Below are 12,686 nucleotides of genomic sequence, written 5' to 3' on the forward strand. Positions count from 1 at the left end.
AACAGCCCCATGTGGATCACTGGAGTTATCCTGCATAGCTTCCTGCTATCCTGGGAGCTGCTGGGCACAGTGACAGCATTCCATACCCTCATTTTGACACTTCCACTCCTGCAGGTAGTGTGTATCTCCATGGGAGGCCCTTACCTTGCCATTGCCTTTAGCATAAGCCAGGGTGAGGTAAAAGCAAATAAGAGCAAAATAAGCTCAAAATATAAGCAATCCCAAATCCATAACATCTTGTAGAGATTTATGAAGGCAGAGGTGACAAAGAGGACAGAAAAAAAACATTTATCATGTGATGAAATCCTTAAATCCTCCTCCTCTCCTCCTTCCCCCCTAAGCTGATAAGATGTAGATCCACTCTTAACCCACATGGTCAGACTGGATCCCTGTGCACACTCCTGCCTTCAGGCAACATTTACAGCTGGTAGAACCACACCAGCTCTGTAGGTTCACCTTTGTGTGGAATTTGTGTGGGAATTGCTCACATTCACATCTCAGCTTCTCTCAACTTGGCCCTCCTTCCTGGTTTCAAACCTCACCTCCCGAAACTGTAACTTCTTTTTGGAAATACCAATTCCTGTGCCAGGCCTGATGTATCAGAGCTGTCTCTGAGGAGGTGTAAAACACCTCTTCTACCTGACAGGACCAAGTGCAAATACTCGGTGAGCAGCATTTCCCTGAACTCATTTTCCATGGGAATATGCACATGGCAACCACACTGAAGGCAGATACCTGGCTGAAAGGCATCCTGGCTGAGATCTCACGTGACAGTCATTAATTACTTCAGACAATGACATACATGGGAAAGCTGAGCAACCAGTTCTTGGTTTGGAGATGTTGTTTGCAGCTGCACGTCGTAAATTTGCAAGGACAAATCAAAACCAGTGTCAGGCACCTAAATTTAACCCTGGTACCTCCTTGTTAAAGTGGAGCCCTGTTTTTCCCCCCCTTCATGTGTCTGTAGTGGCATGACTAGGCAAGATGCAGAGCAGTTTCCTCACTTGAGGATTTCTCTTGATAATAATAATAGTAATAATAGCAATAATAGTAATGGTAATAATAATGATAATAACAATAATAATAATAGTAATAATAAACACTTGAATAGTGCTTTTCATCCATGAGGTGCCTCAGTAGTGTTAATACAATTAGCTAACTTAATTTGCCCTCCTCCTTCCCCCTGAACATGCACAGGGCAGGCAAAATGAGGTGCCAAAGGAAGTGTGAGAGGCCCTGGCATCCACCCCTGAGGCCGCTCCCTCTGCCAGGCAAGTGGCACAAGACCTCCCTACAATGCCCCACTCCTCCAGCTCAGTGTCCTAAGCACCTTTAAGAAGCAGCTTTTGTTCTTTATCACCCAAGGCAAACAGCTTCTGGGAAGCTCCTGTTTACCTTTGCTCCGTGTGCCACCATCGGCTCTCCCCAGACCCAGGCAGGCAGGGAACAGGTGCCAGGGCTGCTGTTTGAGTCACCTCGGTATAAAAGCTGACTCATAATTGCAGGGAAGGTAGAGTCTGCTTTCAGAGCTTTGGGGAGAGATGTGAAAACTGATTGTCACATTAAAGAGAGGCTGTCAGCCCTCTTGGTCTCTAAGGTAACAGGGTTTGACAGTGAAAATGGATAATGATATAATTTCTGAAACATTTTTTAGAGTTTATGACTCCTAGACTTAACACAAATCAATTAAGCTTCTCTACGCAGCCACTACAGAAACACATCTAAAAAAATACACATTTATGGAGGAAGTCTCTCAGTTGTCCTCAGGGAAAAAAAATTTGCATTTAAGTGAATGGAAGAGAACAGGCACAAAGACCACCCATTTTAGCTTAGATTGAAGTCAGAGCTGATCCCAAGCTATGTCAGGCACAGGTGAGTCTCCAGTATGTGAAAGTTAGTTCATGTTCAGGCACTTGTGCACAGGGTGTGCTCTGTTTGCTTTCATTACTGAGGATGGTCTCCCAAATTTGGAAAAGATTCTTCCTTCATTAATGAGCAAGGAGGGAAATGAAGTAGAATGGACTTCTCAGGAGGCAAATGAACATGGCAAAATGAGAGGGCTTTAATTTCTGCAACAGGAGGCCTTTCCTACCTTTGGACTAGCAGCACTTCTCTCCACCCCTTTCCCTTCTCTGCAGCTGGCAGCTGGGACCAGCAGCTGGAGTCCAGCTGGAAAAAGGTCACGGCTGCATTAACCCCTGCTGGGCTGATTTCCTGCCCTTCACACCAAGGGGATCCTGGACTGGGAGTATCTGACCGTACTTTGGTGAAGGACTGGGAATTTCTGACTCTAGTTTGGTGGCGGATACTAAATGACCACCTGCAGGGCTGCATGCAGCCCTGGGCCCAGCACAGCAAGGACAGGGAGCTGCTGGAGCCAGGCCAGAGCAGGGACACCAAGGGGAGCAGAGGGATGGAGCAGCTCTGCTGGGAGGAAAGGCTGAGGGAATTGGGATTGTTCAGCCTGGAGAGGAGAAGGCTTTGGGGTGACCTCACAGTCACAGTCACAGGCTTTGCAGTGCCTGAAGGGAGCCCACAGGAAAGATGGAGAGAGACTCTGGACAAGGGCCTGGAGTGACAGGACAAGAGCAATGACAGGACAAACTAACAGAGAGCAGGTTTAGATTGGAGATGAGGAAGAAATTGTTCCCTGTGAGGGTGCTGAGGCCCTGGCACAGGTTGCCCAGAGCAGCTGTGGCTGCCCCATCCCTGGCAATGTCCAAGGCCAGGTTGGATGGGGCTCTGAGCAACCTGGGATAGTGGGAGGTGTCCCTGCCCATGGTAAGAGGGGTTGGAACTGGATGGGCTTTAAGGTCCCTTTCAAGAGATTTTTCTGTTATTTCAACAGTCTTTCTATGATTTTCTGCTTTTGGCCCATCCAAAATGCAGGGAAGAGTTTATGTCCAGTCCCAAGGGAGCTTTATAAGCTAATGTGCATGCACAGTACTCTGATATAGCATATTGTCCAAATATTATCAATCACTATTTTTAAATAAAGGAAATACAATATCCCCATTGTATAGAAATATCAGGCACAGGAAGTTGTGTGTAAAATTCTTAAATGGACATAAACATCTCTGCTAGAGGTGCAGTTAGAACCCAGGTCACTGCTCTAACCTCTTGTTTCTCTCTGCTGGGTGTGTTACTTCAGATATTTCACAGACAAACAATTTCCGAGGTTAGATTTTCTAAATGTGTCAGAAGAGCACCATGATTACTCAGAAGACAAGAGCAAAACCACAGACTCACAGTCCCTCTTCATTACCTCATCAGAAATGCACTTGAGAGGGCAATATCTACTCCCCAGCTGGTTACACACCAGGTAACTTCCCAAAAGGGATCCAAGAGTTCTGCCAGGGAGTAGATCCGCAGAACAATGCAGTTCCACTTCCTCTCACTGTGATGATTATTCTGGATCAGTTCCCTGGGAGACCATCTAATCAAGTGATCAGTTTGATCAGAGGTTTCTATCAAGGTTTTATATGCTCCTGCCTGGTGAGAACAGCTTATTGCCAGCCAAGTTCTGGCATGTTTGAAAGATTGAGAAATAACAGATTCCAGGAGCAACAATTCAGAAGAATTTCTGCCAGCAAAGCCCAGATCCTGCAATCAGAAGCAGGCTAGCAACCTCCTACACCTACAAGGCCCTGGTGAATGAAGTGAAACTGCACTCAGGACAGTTCATGGCCATGCACTCCCCGTTATTAAGCTGAGCCAAAGGCTGCACCTCCCAGCCAGGGACAGATTCCCAAGGAAATGGGAAGGATCCAGGGCAGGATTCACAGCAAGCACCTGTGTTCCAGCCCCACCTGAACTGTGTGTGCCCTTGGCAGAGCAGGAGGCACCTTCCTACTATCTCCTAATGAGATCTTCCTCAAGAATGACTGCTCCCTGTTTCCCTCTGCCTTGCTTTCCAAAGCTTTGTGCATTCATCCAGTTGTCTCACAGAACCCCCTCCTTGCTAGTTTTCACCCAGTCCCCTCCTGCATCTACTGCTGTTTCCAGAGTCCTGCTAAATACTTGGAGTTTATCTGGATTATCACCCTCACCTTCATTACTACTATCTTCCATGCCAAACAGCAGGATTTCTCCTATCATGGAACATTCCACAGGCAAGGAATCAAGTATTTCACCTCAGTGCTTAAACACTGTCCCATTTTGTTCTCTACTCTTCCACCATTGTGGTGATGGGCTGAACAATGCACCTGGCTCTCAACTAAAAAAGAAAAACAAACTGGGGAAGTTGAAATCTAGACCAGCAGCTGAGATCATCTCTGCAAAGCAAGAGTAACAGCAGCAAGAACTCAAATACAATTAGACTTATCCAACCTTGTGGATGTCCAAAGAACTGACATGAGTTTGCCTCAAAGTCAAGGTCACAGAGCTTGCCTAGCTCACCATTAGTGTGACACCAGAACCTCCACAGCTTTGGGAACTCCTCTATGGAACAGGAGAGTCACCACAGAGCATCCCTGAGCTCTAAAACCTTCCCCTCCAACTGCATCAAGCTCTCTGGGAAACATTGGTGCTAAACTCTGAGGGCTCAGGCATGTCCTGCTGAAGTCTCACTGAGGAGGTTCAGACTCTTATTCCAAATAAAATTTACCTTATGGGTTTTAGGAAGGATGAGTTCTTTTAATTTCTCAGCCAGTATATGTAAATTAGGCATAAACCAGAACTTTAATGAGTAGAAGTCCTTGCATCATGTCTGTTCACAGCTGCCAATTGTGAAAGTGCCAAGTGTTTGTCCTGGACTGCAATTAAAAATGAAGCCAGTGGAGTTACAGGAGAGCAGGAGTTCCTGTGTGGGTATGTGGGAACAAACCACTTATTTCCAGCACTGCTGTCCCTGGGAGAAAACCACCTTCTGCTACATCACCAAAGGAGAACACATCCACTGGTGTTTGTTATGTAACTTGGAAGCACTAAGCTGTCTGTCAGAAATAGGGGTGTGACTACAAACCAGCTCTGCAAATTCAGGGAAATTCAGCTCTGTAATGCCCTGTCTGGGCAATTCCCTCTGGACAGGCAGGGTCCCCCCAGGTCCTGTGCAGCACTGGCAACAGGAGCACTTAGCACTCATTCTAATGGCCCTGGGATGATTTCAGCAGAGCACTGCAGTGTGATTTCAGCTCAGCACCCCCTGAATCGATTTTCCATGGTCTATAATCTTTGCTGTAAACAGCCTGCTCTGCAACTAAGGAAGCAGAAAGGGTTTTAATGCCATCAGTTTCACCCTCAATACCCTCACATTAAGTTCAAAGAGCTGAAAGGATTTCATATGATTTGTTCCAGGCCTGTATCAGACCCTACATCGAGGCACCTCCCTTGTTCTAGACCACCACGGTGGCCTCTCATGTTTGGCTCTCTGCAGCACCAGCCCTGTGTTCAGCCTAAACTAAAGCAGCTGGAGGATTGTGTCCAAAGGAGTGGGGAAACCCTCTCAGGGAAACCTCTGCCCTCCCCAGGCTTGGCATGTGCCCATGTTGGGAGCCAGACAGAAGTTCCAGAGGCTGCTGTACCTTCCCTTCCAGCACAAACCCCAAGGAGAGCCAGCTGTGCTGTGTGATGTCCCCTTGAACAGCTGCACAGCCTCCAAGGGGTCACAGGGCTGGGGAGGGTGAACTGCTCTCTTTGTTTCTCATTTCCACCCTGCAGTCAAACATCCATTCTCTTGTTAGCCTTCCAAACTATAACAAAATCTCCAAAGGCATTTTCCCAACCTTCACCCCCAAATAAGCCACACAAGAGGATGCCACAGGCTGCTAGAAAGGCTTTGAAGGCCCCATGAGAGAACTTTTCTGTGAAGTTCCCTCCCTTATCATGCCTAAATTATGCTTCTAAAAAACCAGCGGCATAAGAAAGATAAGCCATAACCTCCTTTTGCTTTGTCTCCATTTAAAACTGAAGCCTGTGAAAAGCTGTAGATAAGGTCTGACATAAATAAAAGGAGTTGCCAGCTGGGGTTGAACCATGACATTGGGCTATCTTTAAAATCACAGGATACTATCATAAGCAAAAGAGCATTTAATAAATGAGAAGTCATTCCTGCAATGCTCCAAAACCTCAGAAATACAGCAGGTTTTCCATAATTTAAAATAGTGGGGTGTTTTTGGTATTATATGGAATACTCTGAAATAATAAGTATGCAACCCCCCTGTGATGCAGCAGATGATGAAGACTGCTGACTGGGGTAGCACTGTCACCATGTGATTGATATCCTGGAGAAATTTCCTACTGACAGAACAGTCCTCCCCCATATATATATATATATATATTTTTTTTTTTTTTTTTGGTGCTTCTGTAGTATCTCTTTGTAAAGAAAAGACTGCCCAAGTGGCCACTGTAGCTACTGAAAAAGAGTTAGACTGAAAAGAACAAAAGGTTGAAGAACAGCGAGCCAAATGTGAAAAAACAATCTCAACTTCTGACATTTCACATAGTTCTGCCTTATTCTTTAAAAGTCTGCAGTACCAATGTTTGGATTTCAGAAGTCCTCAAAACCATTCAGTGTTTGGATCTCAGGTTCTGGTTTGAATTAACTCTTATTTTCAGGCTCTGTTTTCCCTTACCACGGGGGTAAGTACATTTTTTTGTAAAGCCTCATAATGATTAGCACACCTTTTTGATTTTTTCATTTGTCTTCTGTATGGATTTGGAAAAACCCTCAAACCCTAAACTTTCATTTGAGATCAAGGAAATGTCTGATTAAAGAAAAAAAACAAAGGGAAAAAAAAAAGAAAATAAAAAAGAGGGGGAACAGGTTTTGCTTCCAGAGTCCTAGTAAGTCTAGGTAAGTCTAGCAACTATTTTATTTTGGTACATCATGAAACAAAAAGCAGCATTTCTAATTGACTTGAAACACTTAAATTTTTACATATGTTGAAATTTTTTGTAGTGAGCTCAGAAATGGGGCCCTGCCCCCACCAATTCGTTGGAAGGATGGAAGGGAGGGAGGAAGGAAGGAAGAGAGGAAGGAAGGAAAAATCAGCTGGGCTTTTCCTGTGATACAAAGCCAAGCAAGCAGAAGTACCCGGGTCTGATCCTGCAGCTGTGGGAGCCTCTGTGCTGATGAACAAGCTGTTAATGGACAGAAAGTGGGACATCAGACCTGTCTCCAGCAGCACCTCCTTCTCTCATGCACCCTTCACAGGGAGAATGGCACTGCCCAGCGCCTTGGGATGGTGCCCAGACTCAATGAGGCTGATTTTCGTTGCAATCTCCTGGGAAAACACCTGTGGAATAACATTTTGCATCCTCACAGGTGGGCTCTTCCAAAGACTGGTGAGGTGCTGTTGCAAGCTGCTTCCCAGGGGCAGATCATGGAATGGCCTGGGTTGGAAAGGACCTTAAAGACATCTCATTCCAGCTGCTGTGGGCAGGGACACCTTCCACTGTCCCAGGCTGCTCCAAGCCCTGTCCAGGCTGGCTTGGAACACTGCCAGGGATCCAGGGGCAGCCATAGCTTCTCTGGGCACCCTGTGCCATGCCCTCACAATAAAGGATTTCTTCCCCATAGCAGTCTAAATCTCCTCTCTGTCAGTGTGAAGCCATTCCCCTGAGCAGTGGGTGTTCTCCACGTTGTGCAGCAGGGGAAACCAAGGCACCACAGGCTCAAATCACTTGCCCAAAACAACACAGTGAAGCTGCACCAGCCCAGCAATAAAGCCCACGGGTTAGGAGATAATGATAGGAACTGTCATTTTCTCATTATTTCACAGTTTGATGAGGGATAACACATTACAGAACAGCAGCTGTCCCTGTCATATTGTTAGCCTTCACTTTTTGGATTTGTGAACACTTTACTGAAGCAGTTGGAAGTGCTGAGTTTTGTTTCTGTGTCCCATGCCTGTGTATTCTTCATGCAAATGCCAGCTACAAGGTGTTGTCATAGTGAGAGCTGAGGGCAAAATACATCTATTGTAACACACTCGGCTTGTTCAGTTAATCTTTTTGTCACTCTTCACAGCTTTTCTGTGCTAGGTTTCTGCATGCATTGGAGGTGCCTGGGCAAAAAACATTCAGTGCACTCCATCATACACATAAGCCTCTGCTGAAAATTAATTTCAGATTAGCTTGTGCAAGAATCCATGGACCAAATGCAAGCACACAGCCCAGCCAGGCCAAGGGAAGAGCGCTTAAGGGGTTCAATCAATCACAAAAATCAAGCAGTGTTTTGGGCAAAACACTTCCCAACCATGTAAAACCTGCTCCTCATCCTTGGTGTGCCAGGGCATGCAGGTGGTTAAATCAGCTTTTGTCTGCTCTGCAGATCTGCCTTTCCCCTGACTACTGACAACCGCTCACCAGGCTAAACTGGGGTTTGCTCTGGTAGGGTTTTGCTGTTGGCTGTGAGTTTTAGTAAGAACCCTTGGCCAAATTCATTCCTGGCAAAATTCTGACTTGCTCTACAATGATGCAATCACCCCCCTGCAAATCCTGTTACTGGTAGCAGTTCTGACACCTGCTAAAAAATCCCTGTTTTGATCACTTGCAGCCAAAATCAATCCTGTGGTTCCCTTCTGGGGCTCTGCAGGAACCACTAATGTATTCAGGGCTGTACCAAGGGTGGGGCAGAAATCAAGCCAGGTCTGGATGTTCCTCCAACAGAGGCACAAAATGGGGAAAAGAACAAAACAAAGCAGCTCCTCGTGGGTTTGGACATCAGTGGGAGACAAGCAGGGGAGAACTGAATTCCTTGTCCTGCCCCAGACAGGAACATGCCTTGCTGCAATCCCAAATATCCCAAACCCTGAACTGAGCAGACTGAAAGTTCTTGCTTAGCTGATGGACAGGAAAATGAGGTGAGCCTTATGTGATGCAGCAGGGACCTGACTGCACAACCCCCAAGGAAGCTGTCAGGGTCAGGTTCAGAGCTGCAGCTTTCCATGGAGCAGCAGGGATTCAGCTTCAATGCATCAAATGAAAATGCACTGAGCCCGGTTCAGTGGAAGCCCCACACACCTCATCTCCAGGGGCTTGTTTTTGAATTGGGATAAGGAATGCCAAGCCCAACAGCTGGGCTGATTACCTGTCTGCAAGAGGAACATTAGGAAACTTGGAGTGAAAAAAAATGGAACTTATAGAAAATGAAGCTCCAGAAGAGGCACAGCAGAACGGGGCAGTGTGACATGAGCATGGACAACTCTGGAGTTCAGTGACAGCTGAGCAAAGGACTTTGAGGTGACCCTTCAGTTTCACTTAAATGCTGTTGTGGTCCTTAAACCATCTAGAACCCTCAGTCTCACCAGGAGAATGAACTCCCTCGCTCTTCCTTTCTGCCCTTTGCATTGCTCCAAGTTCCCAACACAAGTCCCCTGCAGGGGGACCTGATCCAGATATCTGAAAATGCATTTTTGTACTAAGCAGGGAGGTTCCGGTTCCTCATCCTGGAGAATCTCACATCTTCTGCCCTCATACAGATAACATACATGAAGGTAAAAGGCTGAGGCCACTGGCTAAGCAGTGCAAATGACTGGAGTCTGAAGTGTGGCAATGTACACCCCAACCTACCCAACAGGTTTTGGTTAATTGTAAAATAAATGAGCCCTGGCTTTAAAAACGCTTCAACCCAAAACACTGCTCCTCACTTACTTGAGAGAGTTTTTGTTTACTGGTATTGAAAGCACCATATGGGAAACTTATTACAAGTGCCTATTCTTAGCTGAGCAAACGCCACAGCATTGTCACAGCAAAAAGGGATCTCTAAATGCCATCACTAAGGCCTGCTGCCTGAGACTCTGGTCCTGCTGTGCTGGCATATGCCCAGAGATCCTTTAGGCCTTGAACACACAATTGGTGAGCTTTTCAAAGAGTAAGGCCAACACCATCTGATCCCAAACAAGCTCCCCACTCTCAGAGGAAATGAGAAAGAAGGGTGGTGCAAAGGTGTTTGTAAATAGGACATGACAGTGGGCCCCAACATATTTCCAAATTCCATACAAAAAAGTATTATCCACTTTTTGGTAAAAAAAGTATTATCCACTGCTGGATTTCTTGCTAAGAGTCCATAAATTGGTCTGTGTTACTAATACAGGGCACAGGATGAACTACAGATGTGGCCTCTGAACTATACACTGGGGTCTAAAGCAGATTAATCAGGTAACTTTGGGACAGCTTTAAAAAGCAAGCTGTAACTCTGAGGGCTGCAATTTGGGGAAACCCACATGTCAAAACAGCTCCTTTCCTTGGTAAGTACTGAAAAATATGAACCACTAGCTTGAGGCCACTTTCAGCCAGCCCTCCCCTCAGTTTTCCCATGTATAAAACAGGCACAGAGTTGCAGTTACCTTGCACTGGGTTTTATGCTACAGACCCATATTTAGGAGGGGAAAAATGAAGCTATGCCAGAAGAACTATTTTGAGTCTCTTCATACAAGAAACAGTTTGCAGAACAGGGTTCAGAGATTACTGCATGGCATATTCTATAGCCAGAGATGTAATGCTGCAGGAACTAAATGTGAGCTCTTTAATCCCAAGACATATTTACACAAACGTGTTCTATTTCAAAACCGCCTCTAAATTATTTCAGGCGAGCGGAGAACGCTCCCTCCCCAAAGTGTTAAATTATGCACAGAAATTGCAACTCTGTTCCAGTAAAATGCTCATTCTGATGCTAGATTTATTTTCCCCTCCTGATTAATTGCATGTGCTGAGAAGACCGCAGAGCCCCTGACAACCTGAGGCTGCTTTCCCGAACGCTGCTGAGGTCATGTAAAAAAGCTGCAGAGTGGCCAAGGCAGGCAGCTCTCATAACACACCACAGGGCTGGGATGACACACCTTCTGTACACTCTGACACCTGGGTTCCTTTCCAGAGTACAGACCTTTATGAAGGAGCAATTTTAGTCCACAGACTAATAAGGCAAGACAAGTTGCCCAGGTTGGAAACATGGGAGGAGCCGCTCGGAAGAATGTGGCTCTCAACACACTGAATTAATAATTAACAAGACAGACAGAAGGACATGAAAAAAAAAGAAGAGAGAAGAATGAACTCATTGAGAGCCACATCTCCAGATGAGGCCCAAAGCCACTCTCACAATGTTGCTGTGGAGAACTGTCCACTGAGTGCGACGCCTCTCTGTTTGGGTTCCCAGCCTGTGTGAAAAAGGCAACCACCTTCCTCAGCAACTCCCCATGGTTTGTGTTTCCTCTGGGATCCTACTCACCATGGCCTCACTGCTGTGCTTCCTTGGCACTGTCAGGCAGATGGCAAGCCAAACTCCACCACACAAAGTCCAGGTTTTGTACTCTGACTCCGGCTCACAGGCTTTAATATTCTTGTACTGATATGCAGGAACTCAAGCTGCTGGAAGGATCCAAAGATTAGTGCAATTTACAGGAGGAAAAAATTCAGCAAAGTGTACATAAAGTAGCCTGAGTGCTACTCAAAAAAAAAAAAAAAAAAAAAAAACAACAACAACAAAACAACCCAAAAACCAAAAAAAAGGCTTGAATACTGCTTTTTGTAAGGGTATGAGGCATTTTGGATCTAGAGGTGATTTTTTTTTTCTTTTGGCTGTGAACTTATGTCATCTTCTGAATCTGGCTCTGCTGGTAAAATCTGTTACCACCCCAAGCCCCTCTGCTGGATGTTGGCCTCTTCCAACTGCCTGTGGAGCAGTTCCAGTGAGCACTCCTCCTTTCCCTTCAGATGAGCTCAGACTGACTATTGCAGCTATTCAAACCAGCCTGCCTGATTTTTGCCTGAAAAGAATTAGGATGTGCTCCCACAGACCAGCAGCTTGCTGGGAGTGGCAGCTTTCAGCCAGGAGACAATTACAGACAGCCAGAAAGCTGCATGTGAAAAGTGGCATCTTCCTACAGCCTTGTTGAAATAAGCAGTTTGGGAAAGCAAATGTGGCAATTCTGGGCCAAATTCTGGCAATGTCTTACTTGTGCTGCCCAGCCTCATCCCCATCCCTGGAAATGTCCAAGGATGGGTTGGATGGGGCTTTGAACAACCTGGGATAGTGGAAGGTGTCTGTGCCCATGGCAGGGTGTGGAATAAATAGTCTTTAAGAGCCCTTCCAATGCAGGCCATTCTGTGATTCTGTGATCCTGCACCTTAGCCAGATGCTTGCATCCCCCAAACCAGGCAGTGTGTCCCCTTTTCCCTCCCCAGGGTGCCCTGTATGGTCTTGCACTGCCTTTATTGCTCACCAAAACCACGTGGGAATTAATTCAGCTCATTAACCAAGCACAGAAGGAGTGACTTTTTCAGTGATTTGCCTCAGCATTTGAAGTCTTGTGCTGTGTGACTTCAGCCAGCTCTACCTGTGGACTGGCAGCCAGCAGGGACAGTGATTGTGTGGGACACACTGGTAGCACCCATCCTGGAGCCCTCATAGGGGTGGATGACTGGGAGCAGATCACCTCCCTTCTGCTGCCAGCAAGCCCTCAGACCTGCACAGTCCCCAACAGATAGCTACAAACTCCAGAGAACTGCATTTACTTTCTTGTGATCCAAGGGAATCGACATTAATTGGAAACATCAATGTAACAGTATCCCTGCCACAGCCCCAGAGCGCTTAATCCTACCAACACTGCTCAAACCAGACAACTTCTGCTGTCTTCAGACAGTCCCAAATTCCAACCTTTGTGGAACGTGTTTAAAGAAGCAAAACCCAAAGGATTATTCCCTTTATATATGTTTATTTACACACATACTTCTCTGTATATACACCT

Source organism: Melospiza georgiana, chromosome 4 (genome assembly GCF_028018845.1).
Source record: "Melospiza georgiana isolate bMelGeo1 chromosome 4, bMelGeo1.pri, whole genome shotgun sequence".
Lineage (NCBI taxonomy): Eukaryota > Metazoa > Chordata > Aves > Passeriformes > Passerellidae > Melospiza > Melospiza georgiana.